The 6390-nt window shown below is 40.6% G+C and overlaps 1 pseudogene; it reads left to right on the forward strand.

Annotated features, from left to right (window-relative positions):
- Positions 1-134: 134 nt before the first annotated feature.
- LOC147818967 (uncharacterized) overlaps positions 135-6390 on the forward strand; it is a 9226-nt pseudogene continuing 2970 nt past the window's right edge.

Below are 6390 nucleotides of genomic sequence, written 5' to 3' on the forward strand. Positions count from 1 at the left end.
ACACAGAAAAAGTGCTTGTGATGTACAACAAAACCAGGATGAGTCCACTGGGCAAATGCAAAGTCAAAGTCAGAAACCCCAGAAATAATAAACTATACAGGCTGGAGTTTCAAGTTGTGGACCAAAATGGAGGAATGCCTTTACTGGGCAAGAAGGCCAGCGAGGCCATGAATTTAATCAAGGTACAGTACGAGAATATTCTGGCCATTGACAGCATTGTGAAAGATAAACTGAGTGCTGTAGATAACAGAGACAAATGTGACATGAACATGACGAGGGAGAACATCCAGACAGAGTTTGCAGACATATTCACTGGTGACGGCTGCATGGAGGGTGAATATCGCATTGAAATAGACAATAAGGTACCACCAGTTGAACTGACAAAACGCAGAGTACCAGTTGCTATGATGAAACCTCTTAAAGAGGAACTTGAGGACCTGGAGAGAAGAAGGATCATCACTCCAGTGGAAAAAAGTACAGACTGGATAAGCAGTATGGTTTCTGTGACAAAACCAAACGGGAAACCACGGATCTGCATTGATCCAAAGCTGCTGAATCGGGCCCCTTAAGAGGAGCCACTTTCCACTGCCTACAATTGATGACATCCTCCCGGAGATGTCAAAGGTAAATGTATTCACAGTGTGTGATGTAAAACACGGATTCTGGCATGTAAAGTTAGAGGAGGAGTCAAGTTACCTCACCACGTTTGCCACCCCATTTGGCCGGTTCCGTTGGCTAAGGATGCCGATGGGAATTAGCCCAGCACCAGAGGTCTTCCAAAGGAAGTTCATGCAGGCGCTTGAGGGCTTACCTGGAATCTACGTCATTGCTGATGATGTGCTGGTCACGGGGGAAGGAGCAACACAAGAGGAGGCGAACAAGGATCATGACATGAAACTGAGACTCTTTCTAACCAGGTGTAGAGAGAGAAACATCAAACTAAACTTTGAATAGCTCAAACTACAACAACAGCTGTACCCTACATCGGACATCTGCTGACAGCGGAGGGGCTGCAGATAGATCCAGAAAAGGTGAGGGCAATCAGGGAGATGCCTCAGCCGACAGATGTTAAAGGGGTGCAGAGACTGGTAGGCATGGTAAACTACCTATCAAAGTTTTATGACCACTTGTCAGACGACTGTGAGATTTTGAGACAACTGACACACAGAGAGAACATGTGGGAATGGAGTGATGTCCATGATGCTGCATTTCAGAGACTAAAAGACAAAATAGCTGCCACACCTGTCTTGAAATACTATGATCAGGAAGAATAGTTGACACTGCAGTGTGACACATCAGACACAGGGTTAGGGGCTGCACTGACACAGGGAGGTAAACCTGTAGCATTTGGTAGCAGAGCACTTACAGCTACTGAAAGAGGGTACGCCCAAATAAAAAAAGAGTGCTTAGCAATAGTGTTTGGGCAAGTGACAGTGCAGATCGACCATAAGTCCCTAGAAAATATTCACAGAAAACCAGTACTTAGTGCACCAAAGAGACTGCAGCGTATGCTACTCAGACTGCAAAAGTATGACATTGCCGTGACCTATGTGCCAGGCCGAGACATGCTGTTGGCAGACACTTTGAGTAGGGCATACTTACCTGAGAGCACCAAGACAGATATTGAGACAGATGTAGAGACTATAAACATGGTTGACTACTTACCCATTTCGGCTGAAAGACTGAACTCCATCCGAGCCGCTACACAAGAGGACACACGGTTGCAGAGGCTGACAAAGTTGATTCAGTCAGGGTGGCCACAGCACAAGAAAGACATTGCAAAAGACATACAACATTACTACTCATTCCAAGATGAGCTGAGTTTTCAGGATGGCATAGTGTTCAGGGGAGAGAGAGCAGTAATACCAGACAAACACAGGGCTGACCTTGCTCAGCGTATCCACTCCTCTCACCTAGGAGTTGAAGGATGTCTCAGACGGGTGAGGGAATCTGTATATTGGCAAGGGATGAATGAGTACATAAAGACTTTCATTTCCAAATGTGACATATGCAGGTCAGTCGATCCAAAGCAACAGAAGGAGACACTACATCCTCATGACATGACACACAGGCCCTGGGCCAAAGTTGGCACTGACTTGTTTTCATTCCATAACAAGGACTACTTGGTAAAAGTGGACTACTGTTCCAGCTTTTGGGAAGTAGATTACCTACCGGACACTAAGAGCAGTACAGTTATCAGGAAGCTGAAAGCCCACTTTGCTCGTCAAGGAATACCTGACATAGTAATTTCTGATAATGGGCCACAATATGCCTCACAAGAATTTCAGAGATTCAGTCAAATGTGGGAATTTGAACACAGAACATTGTCACCGGGATACGCTCAGTGCAACGGGAAAGCTGAGTCTGCAGTGAAAACAGCCAAACATCTCATGCTGAAAGCTGCAGCTGCTCAACAGGATCCATACCTGGCTATATTAGACCATCGCAACACACCGAGCCAAGGTCTTAATACAAGCCCAGCACAGAGGCTTTTGAGCAGGAAGACCAGGACACTTCTTCCTGTCAAAGACACTTTGTTGGAACCAGCGATAACAGACAACACACAGGGACTGATGAGCAACAGACAAAGACAGGAGAAATATTACAACCGCACAGCAAAGGACATGGACACTCTGAAAGAAGGGGACAGTGTGAGAGTGCAGCCGTTTGATCCACATAAGGTCTGGAAACCAGCAAAGGTGATTAAACCTGTAAGTCATAGATCTTACGAGGTCAAACTGGAGTCTGGAGGTGTTTTGAGAAGAAATCGTCGTCACCTCAGACACAACTACGGCACACCTGACACACATACAACAACAGGGACTGTGTTACATACGCCACAAGAGGTGGTGGTGGAACGGGTTCGAGCAGGGGTCCAGCAAGCTGTCACAACAAGGTCGGGACGGCAGGTTGTCAAGCCCCGCTACCTGAAAGACTTTTGTCAGTGATAACAGAGTAGGTTTGGATTTTACACACGTGTAAAAGAAAAAAAAAAAAAAAAAAAAAAAAAAAAGTGTGTTATGTAATTGTTAAAATGTGGGTTTTGCAAAACAGTAAGGATAACATAAGTTGCACCGGAATCCACTGAGGATATTTTGATTTATTTGTTCCAAATGATATTCCTAATTAATATTCCCTGATGATGATGGAAATGTACTTTATTATTTTTAAGACTAAGTCTGATGGTCATATGTGGGATATGTTCAAGAAGAGAAAAGGGGACTTAACTTCAAAACAAAAAAAGAAAAGATGTACAGGGGACACATTTGAGTGTGACACTGAACAAGAGTGAAGCTGGCCAGTACGACATGTTTGTGAGACGTTCATGACAATAAAGTTACAAGTAAGCATGGATATTGCTTTAACTGTCCATTCTGTATGGTTTAGTGTTAAAACAAACGGAACAGAGTGAAACAAAAGGTGTAAGAACACAGGTGTTTAAAAAAAAAAAAGAGTAAATAGAAAAGGTCAAAAATTACAGATACCAGAGATTTAATTTTGTACATTTTATAACCTCTCGAGTATTTTTCAATATATTTTATGTCCACAAAACCAGGTTACGAAATTTTATTTTATCTTATTTATTTTATAAATAAATACCTGTTAGGGATTATTGCATTTAAAACAACAGTTGTGTGGTGTCCTTATTAATTTGGTAGAACGGAACTATTATACATAACAGTTCAATAATGAACTCAGGCCCTGTCCCATTGTACTCCACCATTCCAGATAAATTTAAATAGCTACATGGGACTAGGGTTACACTAGTCATATGCAACTGTAGCATAACAAAACTGTATTATTTGACGCTCGCTGCCGATATTAGCCACAGCACGCTAGCTGCCGATGTTGGCTATGGAGCAGTGCTAAAGTTAGCTTCACAGCGCTAGCTGCTAATGTTAGCTACAGAATATTCAGTGTTATGTTATTTGCAGAGTACTGCTAACGTTAGCTACATATCACTATCTGCTAGCTAATGCTCGCACAGTTCACTAATTGCTTTTGTTAATTATACAGCGGTAGCGCGATATTGGTTACAGAAGGAGTGTTTGCAGCTGGCTATTAATGTTCACCGATCGCTTGGTGAGTTTACACACACGGGTTAAATTTTAAAGGAATAATTGATATTTGGAAATGTTTGCACTTAGGAAAATTACTGTGGACAGTTATTCAACTGCCACAGGTTTCTCAATTCGACTGCTTATGCACATCTGATCCATGTAAGTGCAAATGCTACACTGCAAAATTTAGAGAATTTGTTTACAACCTTGTGTTAGGTGAAAGGCTTAATAAGCCACCCTTTGTGTGTACTTATTTTCAGTTTTCACTGTGCTAGAAGGTGGTCATACCCCCTCATACTATCTTCTGTGATTATTGATGTAATGGGCTACTACATTGTTTATCTTCTCATAGTTGCATATTTTTCGAAGACTGCACAATATTTCCTGCACTGCAAGAACATGCAGAGATTGACTTGGTGTTTTGCTATATTTGACTGTGGGGGTAAAAACATGACTGGTGTGCATAAAAACAATATCTTGAGATAGTCCTGTAGTAACAAACTAATCTCCAATTAGGACTTTGAATCTGTCAGTAAACTTCTGCTAATTAATTAATTTGATATGGAGCGAATGAAACGGCATGTCTGGGTCTGAGAGAAACTAAGGATTGGTTGAAGAAAGTCTGCCAGTGAGGAGTTTAAGTCCACAGAGTCAGTTACCATGGTAACATAAACTGGTCAGGTACTATGCTAAGTGAGTTTACAAGGGGGTTAACAAGCTCAAGATTTTTCACCTAACCAGCTTTCTATAATATCCCTCTAGTTGTTCAGTTAGTCTACCCCATTGATATACTGTATCTAGTGTTTTATATCTATGGTCTGCACAATCTTGGATATATCAGGGTTTATACCAGAAGGTGGGTTTAGTGAAAACTCTGAGCTTGTCAATCCTGAGTTGAGGGAAACCCTTGAGTTTCCTGTTCCAGAATCAATTCAACTCTGAAGTGCACTGGCAGGTTTTCTTCAGCAAAACCTGAGTTTATCTCTGTGTCCTGCTGATGCTGAAGAAGTTTCTGACACAGAGAGCTTAATTTCCTCACTCGTACTGTCAAAGCGCTTATGGGAGCACAGAAGTTTACTTTGGGAGAAGATTCAAATACTTTCTTGACAAACTTTACCTTTTAATGAGTCAGTCATCAATATAAGGACAGAAAGGACAATATCTTCTGAATATTGTACATTTTGGCTTCATCCTCAGCTCAGAATAAAAGCTATACAGGATCTTTATAAAACTGAGACTGTGGACATGAAGACAACTGTCAGGTTTTAAGTCTGTTCCCCTGCACAGAAACATTTACTGTGCGTGAATCACTGTAAATTAAGAAATGTCTGATCTATAAAGAATCATTTCCATTGTTGTGATTGGTCACACTGATGGAAAGTTCCTGTCTTAGTTATGATGTTATATTGTAGATGATGTAATATTTCTGAGTGATGATGACATTAGTGCAGCTGAACAGACTTCAATAGGGTTTTCAGTCATCGTAGGACTGATGGTAGGTGGTTCACTTTTTACCAAGGTAAATCACCATGGTAACTGGAAAAACTGGAGTCATCATTTCTACAGGGATACAGGAGTTTACAATACAGATAAATAATAATGACCAGTAGATATTTATAAAAATCAGTGGAATGTGTTTTAAAACAGAGTTTCTAATAAATGCAAGGAGAGTGTCATTCATGACAGTTATGAAGTTTTTACTCTCGTCTTCATCACTGCAACTCAGAATAACATGGGACTCTGTGACCACAACTGGAAATAAAAACATAACCAACAATGATCCACATACTGTTCAATATTTCAGAATTATAAATGAAACTAGAAAATTCCAGGGAAATTTTGAGTGCTACGGGGGCTACTGCCGGGATGAGTACATGATTTATTTCCAGTGTTCAAAAGTCACCCTGATCATATTCTGGTTTTGAGAAATGTCTTGATATAAAAGACTCTGATATAAAACAATGTCACATCCCTCCATCATGTATTATGTGGGAAATATCTCACATTCTGGGTTGTTTTTTTTTAATAAAACAAGAGGCAACATGTCTTCAAACTGGCATTTAAAGGGTTGAAATCCGGAAAACTAAAACATTTGGTAGGTTTGAGCAGAACTGAAGTGGTTTAAGAGATGTATGCAAAAAAAGCAGAAAAAAATATTGATATATGATGATTTTATAGCATTTTCTTTGTGTGTCCTTTTTTGGACGCGAGGAACCCCAGAGGGTACAAAATGTGTTACCAGTGTATAATAGACCAGTAACAGTAACTGACATTAGATTTTAAAAATATATCAAAAAAGACACTTTCTTGCAGAAATCCATACCTTCAG

This window comes from Seriola lalandi, unplaced genomic scaffold (assembly GCF_002814215.2).
Source record: "Seriola lalandi dorsalis isolate HSWRI2012SDOR001 ecotype SW California unplaced genomic scaffold, Sedor1 jcf7180002054381, whole genome shotgun sequence".
NCBI lineage: Eukaryota > Metazoa > Chordata > Actinopteri > Carangiformes > Carangidae > Seriola > Seriola lalandi.